This window comes from Macrosteles quadrilineatus, unplaced genomic scaffold (genome assembly GCF_028750875.1).
Source record: "Macrosteles quadrilineatus isolate MER2022 unplaced genomic scaffold, UCM_ALF_1.0 Scaffold_9__3_contigs__length_116548681, whole genome shotgun sequence".
In the NCBI taxonomy this organism is placed as follows: Eukaryota; Metazoa; Arthropoda; class Insecta; order Hemiptera; family Cicadellidae; genus Macrosteles; species Macrosteles quadrilineatus.
The window spans coordinates 73,623,204-73,637,026 of record NW_026542602.1 but is presented as its reverse complement, the minus strand read 5'-3'; the positions used below and the strand labels follow the sequence as shown (position 1 = coordinate 73,637,026).

The 13,823-nt window shown below is 31.4% G+C and overlaps 1 protein-coding gene across 3 annotated transcripts in view; it reads left to right on the top strand.

Annotated features, from left to right (window-relative positions):
- LOC129004136 (calcitonin gene-related peptide type 1 receptor) overlaps positions 1 to 13,823 on the top strand; it is a 235,507-nt gene that overhangs the window by 65,225 nt on the left and 156,459 nt on the right. The gene's annotated exons all lie outside the window — the stretch shown is intronic.

Below are 13,823 nucleotides of genomic sequence, written 5' to 3'. Positions count from 1 at the left end.
AAATAATACACCTTACCTGAAATCCTTACATAAAGATTCAGTCTAAGTAGCTTTTAAGATAGCTTTGAAGTTAAACCATGTGTAAAATTGATAATAACGCCAAAGGAGTAAGGAAGGTGCATGTAGGCGATTATTGCAATTGTGGCATCTTTTGTGGTTTAGAACGACGTGAAATGATATTATAACCTTAACTTCATAATTTTAATATGTCTTATGTACTTTTTGGACAGCATTTTTCATCTACGTAGTCTTAGTATGACAATGAAGCTTTGAATTTCCCCGAAACCTTATCAATAAAGATATGTATGGGAAAAGATGCCCAGTTATTTGAGTATTGGGTTTGCCTCAAATACAGTACTGGGCATACGGAAAACAATTAACCCTTATTATACGATTGCTTCAATCCACATCATTAAACACTGGTAAATATTTAAAATACCATAATCATTTCTAAGGATTGGTGTAGCACAATTTACAGAAGACGGTTATTTTGTGGGGGAATATAGTTAGTCTGTTTTTAACAGGGAATAACGAATCGATATCCTGCATAAGGTTTTCGAATTAAATTGACTTCTAATGTGATTGAGTACCCAAAGCTGAATAAGGTTTACTAATATCGAAAGATGTTCTAAGTTTTTGAGATATCTGACGTCAATTCGAAAGCAATATAGTCTTTTAAAATATTTAATGTGCTATCATCCGCTAGCATTGTTATGCCTGTTGACCTGCTAGCCACGAAGAGTTATATGCATAGATAAATAACTATTTTAGAATATTAATAACTACTATAGTGAGTTGTTGTGTCAGCTGACAAGGCTAGATACCATAGGTACGTCAGCCTCTGAAAGTCTTCGTTTGTTAGAACCACCCTGGGAACATATCTTAGCTTGGCGACTTAAAACTGTCGACGCGAATTAAGCTAACTTGAACCATTAGTCTATTATCTACTCGTGTAGATATAAAGTCAATGCTTGAACTGTCTCTGAGAACTGGCAGAGCTAAAGAATATACAAAAACTTTTATGAAATTTGTTTTTCTCTACTATGCATCATATTACTAATGACTAACATATTAGCCTAATGCTATGTAGGGCGAGTTAAAAACAGCTGATGGTATAAGTCACACGAGCAAACCAAAGGTGATCGCTTTGATACAATATTGCATGTGGCCAGTCACGAACGAGCGTAGTCTTGCTTCAGCCCAAGACACTACTCAACTAACCTATTCGTAGATTAACTCCCGGATAATTAACCAACATAACATTAACTGGGTTTTCAAAGTCCACAATTATGAATTATATCTATTTTAATTTTTGCAAACTTTTCCTAAGTGTAATTAGTGCACTCTGTAGAATATATTATGTGAATACGATGGTTATTGAGCTTATTAAATAACGTATTATTTTTTTTAACTTTGGTTAGAAATAAGGTTCGAACAAACTCGTAAATAAGGTAAAATGGTTGATAAAACTCATTTAAACGATAAAAACAGCTGTCGTAAAGTGAGAAGAGTATTGTGATTCAAACTTTTCCAATCTTTGTAACTTAACTAGTCGTGTTACTGTTGGAAAGTCTTTTACGCTTATAAAAGTGTGCTCGGATTTCAATATATACTTTTATATAGTTAAGCCATTCACTTAGCAAGAAACAACTATGCTAGTAACAACTAGGAAAATTTTGAAAAATAAATTTGTATCTTGACATTTTTAAATAGCACAGTAAAAACGTCCTGTGTGACTTAAAAATTACATCTCTCTTTACATTGAATATGAAGTTTTATAAATGTCTGTTTATTAGACAGCGAGTAACACAACTTTTGCAATATCACGACGCCTGAAGTATGCAAGTTTTTCCATTTCCTGACCCAGCTCATTTCCGTTTTACGTACAAAGATGTAAATTTAATCACGCGTCAAATTATTCAATTTTTAACAGATGATTGATGATGAATCAACTTTGTTAAACTAACGTGTCAATTTTAATTTTAGTCAATGGACTTTTCCTACACTACGTTTTTCTTGACTAACCATTCTTAAACAACCTATTTCGACAAAAACCTTGAGAATGTTTTGGAAGAAGCGTCACCGCATGTTATACAGATGGTTACTATTTACAACATGGGCGTGTACACCAGTGTATAAAAACACACATTTCACGCTCTACCACGCCCAACCTTTTAGCTTTATTTGTACATTAATAATGCAGTTAACATATACGTGAGTTCGGTAAAACTAGACCATAACGTTTACTTTACAAAAGTGTATTTTGATATCACGTCGCAGGAAGTAAAAGATACTTAGGATCTGCAGTTTTCAAAATTTTCCAATTTTACATAAGAAGTTAATCGTCTTTTTTGGAGGTATAGAGAAAAAAATTAAACTATGAAAAGATAAATGTTAGGAAGCCGAAATATCCTTTTTGGAGTTCATTGTCTGTTACATTTTCTGTGTAATGGAAAATATACTCAGTCATCAATGAACATAATATAGTCTGAAACTTGTAGACATACATCTAAATATATATGAACTAGACTCACAAACAACATTGATAATCGATGTTCGTGTATTTTATTTTGTTCATATAAACGAAGATGATTATGCTTTTTGATGCCTTTGTTGGGTTTCAGTATTTTAAGCTCACTGTGTAAGAGTTTTTTTGTTTCTGAACAACTCACCACTGCAACTACTGAGCTACATCGTGTATAGGCTGCACTACTGATATTAGATAAATATTAACCTTACCAAAAGTTTATAATCGTCTTGTTCTTGCATTGCTATTTGTTTTCATAGTTATTTTAATGCAAGTGATTACTTGGGTACGACGGACCTAACTATTGGAAAAGTGGTTATTTCAACGCGTTGTACACAGGTGTTAGGGCCATTAGTAAGTATCGTGTAGCCATTAGGGGTTGTGATCTGACCAATACCACAGAAAACGTACTACTAATACTAATCACTGACAGCTCGTTAGAGGGGCACTGTGAATGGATGAAATCTTTTCGATAAATATACGAGTTGAATCAAAATGTAAAAAGGTTTCATACTTTCTTAAAATACACAATATTGATATTTGTAGTTTCAGTTTCGGTAAAAATAAGTGTAGAATGAATATTACATGTTCGCATGATTATATTTGTCTTCTATAGATGCAAACTTACACCGTTATTGCTTTGTGGTAGTATTGTATTTACACCGTTCCGAGTAGTCGTATCAAGACAATTAGACATTTTAACCGACCATAAAATATTACCATGATAAATTGCCATGAAATTATCTGAAATATATTTCAGATTGAGAAAAAAAAACTATAACGATCTGTATTCCGCACATTATAAATTAATATTTAATTCTCGTATTCCTTTACAAACATGAATTAGTGAAATTGTACCCACAGATAACTTGCAAAATAGTAATATACAAATACCATTTTAGAAATAAAAACACATCAGTAAGTCCTAATAAAGCAAAAATATAAAAAAACTTGCTAAAAGTAAAAAATGTTTACTACTCATTGCTATTGCCAATAAATTAGCATTGTTACCTACTATAAACTACAGGCCAATATTGAAACATTAATGGCTTTCTACCGCAGTAATCAGTGTGTGTGTTTGTACCTCAGCTGTTCAAATAGAACAGTAATGAGTTAGGGTAATCAGTGCTCACAATTTATTACATGGATTATTTATACACGTTTATTGTACGTACATTTTATTATGGTATAATGCAAGGGTTTTAATATCAATCGAAATATACCATTTTATTTTGTGCAAAAAATAGATTTGTAAAAATATGTAATATTACCGAGAAATGCGTGACCATTATTATTAAGACATATACTGTAGTTAATTGTAATGTAAAAGTAACCAGTTGTTATGGTTTAATTTTGTGGTTGCTTTTTGTTTAAATGAAGGATATCAATTGTTTACAGCTTTCTTTCTGCTACCATGCAAATAGTTACATGTAGTAGCAATTAACTAAAATCCAAAATTCAAAAGTTAGAAGTTGTCTATGTATTTCTTAAAAACTAGACATTAACTGGATACAAGTGGTCCTAACCGCAAAGGACCTCAAAGTCGATACAGTCTTGAGACCGTCCCTTCCGGTTCCGGTTAAATACCGGAAGTGAGTTTAGCGTTGGTCTTAACAACAGTAATCTCTGTGGCTCTTAAGTGGAGTTTGGGTTTCCCGTTTGAATTTCGAGTGCTCTTCAAAACTTTACTGTATAAAAGCTAAATCTTTTTACTTAACCTTGGTTGTGTATAAAGAAAACTTTAAATATCTTCTATTATTGTATTGGTAATTTACATACCTTGGTCGTAGTTTGGACAAGGATTTTATTTGATTCTTCAACAATTGTGCTAACTAATAGAATAGAATAGAATAGAATAGAATAGAATAGAAACGTCTTTTATTTGAAGCGGTTTTCAGTACAAAAATACAGTTTTTTGTTTCTTGTCTGAAAGCCTTATAACTTAAAATTTTTAAAGTTTATAGAAATATTAGGTTTCCCAACTCAAAAAATATTAAGTTTTACACATTGAATATAGTTTTTACCTTAGTTATATCATATTTTTGTTGTAATTTTAGTACGGTCTATCCTTGATATAACGAATTTCTTGATACATTACTAGTATACGGATTTTTAAACATTCGTTTAATACTAGTTCCGTTTTTCTATATTGTTTATTTTTACAGATTATAAGTAGACAAATTTGAACAAAGCACAATATAGGCTACAAACGGACTTTTTTTATCCACAAAAATGTAATTCACACTGGAGAAATACTATTCCAATTTAATTTATGCAAATGTGAAAAGCTATTAATTTATTTAATTGGTCCTAATAATCCTTGAACTCATACAAAACAGTTTCCTAGTTAGGAAAGAAAACTTTATCTATGCTATTAATTGAAGGGAGTAAACACTATACAAGTATAAGACGCACACAAATTTGAAAACTTTACATTTCAAATGTTGTATTACATTAAAGATGTAATTTAGCAGCCCTCTGAGGTTTAAAGGAGATCAGAGCTCCACACAAGGGATAAGCCACTCAGCAAGTCTATTGCAATCTGTTTTCACTTTGCTCAATTCTGCCACAGAGGAGGTGCATTTACGGAATAATGAAATCCATAGTTATAATGGCGGATTTAATATATTTTACTACTAAGTTTTATAAGAGTATTTTGTATCATAAATTCTACTCCTGGTATTTACAGTGTGCTATGTAAGTGTAAAGTCTTTCCAAAAACATGTACATAAATTAAAACAATATTCATGGCTATCTACAACCACAAGGAAACATGGAGTGGCATTAAATGTGTTATTTAAATAGTATTTACATTGTGGCTACATGATTAGGTAATGCTTTCGTAGGCGATGTTATAATAGCAAATCAAGTTAAAATAAAATTATTTAATTTGTTGTAGCCTAGCTATAAGGCTTAGTAACGCTTATGAAAATCTGTCTATGTTGGCATGGTTTAGAGTAGAGTTGTAGTAAAGCTACAGTAATTAGATATGTTTCTTTTTTAACTGAGAAGAAGTAATACAAATTCGTTAGTTATCATTACTTTTGATTACGGAATACTCATTCGGGTTTCTAAGTTAAAATTTATAGCCTATTAATGTGCTTTTACCCAACCAAGATATATTTATTTCCTTTCCGATTCAAATATGAATGTCCATTATTTATAAAAGTAGAATCTTTCATTAATATACTCTGTAAAATACTACAATGAATAAAAAGGTTTAGAATTCTTTAGAAGTACCAAAGAGTGTTTAACGTATTCGAATAAAAAAAACTGTTATATATTAAAAAAAGGAATGGTGTAAACTAAACGAAAAATAAACACATAAAGCATACAAACTGTACTCCCAAATCTTTTTCTTCTCTACGTAATTGAGACTTGATAAAGCTAGATTGTGCTTGGTTTTATACTCAACGATAACGGTAAACTATAATGATTTCCAACGAGCACATAATATAAAATATGTGCTCGTTGATTATTTCTTAATCCCAAACTAATGATCAACCCACAAACAATGCAATGTCGTAGTCATTGTGCTTGACAATGGACGCGAGAATCAATTCGAGAAGTAGGAAGGGTTTTAATGATTATCTGTAAATTAACCCAATTTTACCACGAATGTTTATTTGGTTGTGATAAGCTCTTAACAAGATCTGCAGTAATAAATATTTGGCCAAATTTTAGGTTTTCCATATTTATTGCAATTAATTGTGATACTTAATACTTTTTTTTATTATTAAATAAAATTTTCGAACATTTATCATGATTTTCCTTGCCATAATATTTCAATGTAACTATTACACAAGATGTAAAAGTACATTAACGTTTTAACCTTTACACTAAGTTTTGATATACATTATAAACAAATGTTTACTTGCAACATACCGTGCGTAGATAAAACGGCAATAATTATTGTTAATTTTACAGCTGTTAAAGGTATAGCTCTTTAAAAATCCAACATTTTAAATAATAGTTGAGAATATAAAAAAAGACTTAAAACAAATCGTTATTATAACCATGCTGCTAAACTGTTAAGACCTTACTGTCCAAAATAATAGATGCTGCCCTACATTGGGTAAACACTTTAATTTTAAATCCGTAGCTTATTGATCGCTTTTCATTCAAATTAAATTCAGAATTATTACGTCTCTAACAAAGAGTGAACTTCACCGGAATATTGTTATTTCCCTAAACTATAAGAAACATATTATTATGTTGAAAATGATTTATACTTCATTATAAACCAAAATGCAAAGTAATAATACACTGTTTTATTTAGTGTTTTAAAGAGTTTACCATTCACTACTGGTTTAGGCTGGGTAGCGAGGCAGTTATAGTGCTCGCCCAACAATCAAAAGGTCACCATTTTAATCCTGAGAAAAGTCAGTAGCTTTTTGATGGTTCGAAACTGGACCCAGCTGTCACTGATCATCGGGCTTTTAACAAACGATCCTGACTGATGAACCAACAGATCTTAGTCAGTAACAAAGCTACACGGATCATTCCACACCATTCCACACCTACTCTTCACTAATATTTGGGCTAAAATACGCACCTAGGTGGTGTCCTAGACTCAAATAATTGATAGTTAATAATTAATATAGTTTTTCATAATAAATGAGCTTTGCATTGCACCGTGTAAAGATGTTTCCAAACAAATTCTGCTTAGTAAAGAAGTGTAAATTCTACGATTACATTTTAGATTATATTTGGACACCAAAAACTTTACAGTACGTGGCTCATTTTGCAGGAAATTAGATTCTAAGATCGAAGGTAAACGGCTCCAACGTTCATTGTTATGCACAGGGTGCGATAGTCCATTGTTGACGGTGTGACGTTAAGTCCCTCCAACGCATGTAGACAGGTTGAGGAATATTCAAAACTATATTTTGTGTGTTTAAAATTCCTTATTTTGAGAGTTTAAAGCAGTTGTAAATAGTAAGGAGCATCAAGTAATAAAAAATCGTAGTGGTCTTTAACCTTAAAATATATACCAAAAAATAATTTGTTCTTTAACAGGTCCTTCCATTCAAAGATCATTTTTTGTATGCCTTGATAATAAATTATTGAGTCCGATCTTCAAATTCTTTTAAAACTTCTGCTAGGGGTCCATAGATCAAGTTACTTAAAATTATTAAATTAGTACATAAATAATGCATGATAAACGAAAACTGTTTGTACAATAACTTATAAATGAGATTCATCGATAAATTGTAGGCATACAAAGTAGACACGTAAATCCTAGATAAAATAGATATTAATATTAGCTTACTGATTCAATAATAGAACTATGGTGTTGACATAATTATTAAAGTATTTAATGTATTCAATTTAATACGTAAAATTGATGTGTAACTAAACCACTAAATTTAAAACATATCACTAATAAATATATTAAAAACACGTCATAATAAAACACCAATAGGTGAGTCGGTGGCCTACTTGGTAGCGTCACGGACTTTGGGCCCGTGGCAGTGAGGCAAGCAATGCCGTGGGTTCGGATCCTCCACCTTCGTACCGTATCTTCTCACCCCTTGCTTTGCTAGATACGCTCCACGCAAACCAGCTCTGGTACACTACATAAACTACCATAACATACGTTTAAACCAGGTGTTTAATAAATAACAGGGTTAGTTAGCAAAATTTGTAGAGTAACCAAACAAAGTCGACTAAATAAATTGTAAATCTCAGAGCCTGCGTGAACTTAGTTCCAACACATAAAAGAGGGTCTAAGAGCGAAAGGGGCAATGAACCTTATCATTATCATTCCCATTGCCATTCCTATTTCCATTTCTCTATCTTATAAACACTACTGTAGGTACTTATTCGAGTCAGAAGTTCCATGCATAAACGTAACTAACTTACATCCACTTACCACTTATCACTTACATATTAGCTCGAACAGTAAGATAAGTACTATAATGAGTGTGTTGTTGAAATAATATTTTTGATAATCCTTTAGTAAGGGATTCCTGATATCTGATTTGTGCAAAGATACAATTATATGTTAATGCTGGCAACCAAGACATTTGACTTATGTCAAAGTAAATTAAACATTTTCAAGGAACACTGTACTAAGTTGGTTATAAAATAAATCAAAGTTCTAAACCTATACGAACACTTTATGCAAAATCTCAAATATATGAAAATGTAGCCTGCGTTCTAGCTAATTCTTAATTAAGTCTTTTGAAAAAAAGAAACACTTTAAACCAAAGATGCATGTATTAAAAAAGCTGTTTTTGCCGTAATATGGCGTGTAATATATTATTTTATAACAATACTAATTATATTTTACTATATTAAAATTGTTTAAACATAGTGCAAAAACTATTATAATAAAATTTATGATTATCAGAAGATTTATATCTTATGTTTTTGGTGTCATTTAAAGTGACACGAAGAGACAAAGTTTTCCAATTTCGTTGCCACTCATCAAGTATTATAACTTCAATCGCTGATCAAAATATTCATCTTTTGCTAACAGGAGTAAAGGAATAAACTGTCATTACTAAATAACAAATATTTCCATTTGCCATGTTTTTAGTTTTATTCACAATATCCGAAACTATGGATAGAAAATCCTAAACCGCGTTCTTTAATTATATTACAAGTAAGATATCTCGTATAGTGAATTGTAAATACCCAAATACCCACACTTACCATTAACGTATTGTAAATACGTAAACGCATCATTACGTATTGGTGTTATGGTAAAAAACTTCAATAAGCTAATTCGTGCTGTAACTTATTTTGTATAAGTTCATATTATTTTAGCGTCATCATAAAAGTATAGTTTACAACAAAAAACTTGTTACTTTCTCAACATGTTAGTTTTGAATTCAAACGAGGTCTGGCTAGTAATTAGTAACTGTGCCTAACACTCAGGTCACAAAACATAATGGCTACTCGATACTTCCTAATGGACTCTCAAAGCCATTTCTGTTAACTATAGACCATAACCAGTATAATATTTTGCCTTTGATGATTTTAGTTAGAAACTTTGAACTCTTACTGTAATTCAAACTCAATATGCCTTACACTGAAAATTTTTATGTTGGGAAGGTAGAGCAGGTTGGCAGTATTTTTTTATTTACCTTTAACAAAAACATCTTCAACCCATGCTTTATGCACTAAAATAATGTATTATAATTTTTTAATTTAAGAATATAAATATTTTTCATACTTTTTAAGTGAAGTTTACTTATCAGAAGAGTGTCTGTTTCAGTCAGTTTACTCAGAGAAGATGTGAAACACTTTTATTAATCTGTCAAGCGTAATCCTGTTTGTTGAGTTGAAAACGTTTGTTTGAGAATTCCTTAAAACGTTTGTCTGACAATTAAAATCGTCCCTTTAAAAAAACCAAAGTTTTTACTTGTAAAATGCCTGCTTATAAACACTGCCAGTAGAGTAAACAATAAAAATTAAATGTGCTTTAAAAAATATAAAATAAAATATAGTATTTAAAATAATATGTCACAACACCAACTCTAGAATACTTTGATCAAAAAGACGGATTAATAGATCAAGCTACAAACATTCTTGCTGGTAAAATACGCCACAGTAAATAACAAAACCGATCTTGGTTCAAAATGTCTTACTGTTGTGAAACTTATCATGACTATCTATCATTCCTTGTTAAACCAGTAAATGTTTTCTAAATCTACCAGGTTTTCAATTTCCTTGCTCATCTTGTTTACAGCTATGAAAAACAACCCTTTACTACCAGCAGTGACTCGAAGTAGAACGAATGCATCCTAAAACAAATAAGCAGAGCAACCATGCAAGCTGTAACACGAACATTCTATGTATTATAATTGATATTTTCAGCCGTTAAGATGATTTGTAAATAGTAGTTTACGCAACTACGATACGAGTAGAAAATTTAAGGTACGTGCCTTGGTGAGTGCCTTTAAAACCTCCGAGTGTCAGGCTAATTACGTGAGTTACGTACACTACTTTTCCCACGACCGTTTGATTACTAAAAATAAAAATCACTATGATAACTTTCAAAAGAGAGGTTAGGTTTTCATTTATAACCTATCATAGACTGGGACGGTGGCGTCGCGTCGTCCTGTAATCCAGCTACTAGGAGGTCACGAATTGTGGATATTTATAGATATGCACTGTGGATGCGATACTCCCTGGTGTGGATTAACGTCCGCACTAGTGAGTACTACGACTCATCGCAGTACTATCCTGATAATTAGACCAATTCGTTAATAGCAAGGCAAGAATGTGGTTGGGATTCCACTATAAACTCTAGGTCCCTTAGTTGTCATTAACTGTTTGTGCTATTAATTAACAACTTTGTCTAAGGAATATGATGGCCTTAGTCACTAACAACACTACAAGATCGCACCACTCATCCTACACTCATCCTTCACGCATATTTGGGTTCAAATACGCACATAATAGTGGCGTCCCCATCTTAAATAATTGATTGAATTGAATTGATTGATAGCCACTGATTATGATGCAACGACTTATTCGCCTAACCATTCACTCATTGTTTAGTAAATTAAATTGATGTTAACATCTGATAAGTTGATGTTCGACGTATTAAAATTTTACTTATTTTTCTTAATCCTTTAACCTCATTGGTCCGTTACTCGTGTTGTAAAGTAAAACAACACTGCTGTTAAGTGAATCTTAAACTGTTAACTGAACTGAAACGGCTAGATAAAAAATCTGTTGTATGTAAAATGTGTTTTCACTTGCAAACTCAAGGTTCATGGGAACCTATGTAGACTTTTGTTTTTAAATGCACACATTAGTGTTAACATTTTAGGGAGAAACCATGTCTTCTATAATTAATTCCCTGCGTTTTTAAGACATGATCAGTACATTATTTTCTTCAAACAATTTCTGTTGTAGTATGTCGTGGGCCTTTAAGGCTTCGGAGGCTAGCGGCTATCTTTGATAATTTCAAACAGCTGCTGAAGAGTTACTTATCGTCCAAAAATATTTTTTCAAACACCAAAGTGATTACAATTTAATTATCTAGTATACTGTGAGATTAAATGTTCTTTGTAGTTTTGAATTGTTCTTCAAGGGAGTCAATGGAAGCTAACAATCATTTTGGATTTGTCTGCCATAAGAGCAATGTTAATTTCGTTAATTTCAAACAGCCTTCTAAGATCTATTTACTGTCCAAAAATATGTTTTCAAACACCACAGTGATTGTAATTAAAATATCTAGTATACTGTGGGATTAGAAATTTGTCTTTGTAGTTATTCCTTTGTTTTATGAGTTAGAACGTCTAGGCTTCAAGGACTCAAAAGAAATTCTTGGAAATTAAGTGCTTATAAATGAACATTTCGGTTAGTTATGGTTAAATATAAACCATTATAAAATTCCGTCCAATTTAAGAGCTAATCTATACACATTATCCATTAAGACAGCAAAGGGATGATTCGACTTACCAGAGCTAGGTTGTTTGCGATAAAGGCTTTATCTTAGACCGGAAATTCACCAAAGTGTGTCTTGATTGAGATAGACACATTGATTGGTTCAACCATTATGGAGGCTACTTTTTGACAAATGGTTCTAACGGCTGAGCAAGTAACGAACATAAGATTCAGCTTCAAAACAGCAATAAGGCAATGCAAATACATACTCGAAATCAACATAACATATTGAACACGCATTAAGATAACGAATAGAAAACACACTTCACTTCTTATCAATATGAATGACATATATGTTTCAACATTCTTTTATTGATCCCAGCAAAAATGACTTGTCTTGTGAACAAGAAACATTCAAGTTTACACGTATACTTAGCAGTTCTAGTTGTGGTGAATGTACTATAAATCATTACATTAATTGGTAATGTGGTACTTATTTGTCTAAAGAATAAGTAAAAGGTTATTATTATAAAGGTATAATAAGTCAGTAATTTGAAGTGGTGTATTACTAAATTATTTACACATACAATTATTAACTCCTATAAATTAAATTAATTACTATACAACCACTATTGATAGTAATAGATGGGATTTTTTGAGTGAGTAGTCTGTGATAAATTCAGGAGTCCCACACTACAGGCGGGCTACATGTGTACGTAAAAGCATTTTCCCTCCTAAAAAAAAAAATTGCTATTAATTGAAACTATGTTTTCTGTAGATAAACTTTAATTGATATTGTTGTGACTATAATAGCAGGGTGGCAGGTTTAACGTTCTGCTTTCACGTTTACTTTAATATTTTAGCGTTTTTTTAATATTATAGGGAGTAAGCTATTATTATCGAAAGTCTCATGTACGACCTATAACCCGGGGAAACTTTTCGTTTTGATGTCCCCAGATACCGAATAATCTGTTCTAATTTACATATATGTGTGCCCTTTAACATTATGAGTAAATGTCACCCGATGCCAATTTAGATCATAGTTTTTTCGAACTGGTTTTCGAACCAGCAAGATCGGACGATGAGGACAGGGTATTTTTAGAGTGTTTTATGTAGTAACAATTTGTTTTTGTCCATTGTCAGACAAACATTTAAAGAAATGCTATAACCTAACCATGGCTATAACAAACGTTTTACTGAACTCTACAAACAGGATTACGCTTGACATATTAATAAAAGTTATTTTCACTGTCTCTGAATAAAATACCTGAAACAAACACTTATTCAGCTAAGGAATTTTTTTTAAATGCATTTAAAATATTTTTATTGTTAAATTAAAAATGTAAAATAAATTTCTTAATTACATAAAGCATTCCCTTGTTTGAGGAGGTTTTTATCCATTGTAAATTTTAAAATATAATAGAAATAATAGCATGTATCTTCCTAACATAGCTATTTCATCAGCAGTGCATGTATTAAGTTTTAAATAGGCCTAAAAAAATAGTTGAATGTTGCTAACTAAAATCATCAAAGGCAAAATATTATACTGGTTATGGTCTAAAGTTAACAGAAATGGCTTTGAGAGCCCATTAGGAAGTATCGAGTAGCCATTAGGTTTTGTGACCTGAGCGTTATAGGTACCGTTTCTAATTACTAACCAGACTTCGTTAAAACTCCGTCATGAAAGGTGGTTGTAAGATGTAAAACGTTTTTTTGTTGTTGTTTTTGCAAACAGTATTTTTATGATGAAACTAAAATAATATTAACTTTCCGTACAGTAAAAATCGGCATATTGTTGTTTTTACCGTAACACCAGTAAATTTTAGGAATTTATAATTCACTATAAAAAATCTTACTTATAATACTTTCAAATACAGTTTATTAGGTTCGGATATTGTGAATAAAATTGCAACACGACAAATGGAAATATTTTTATACTGTAAAATAT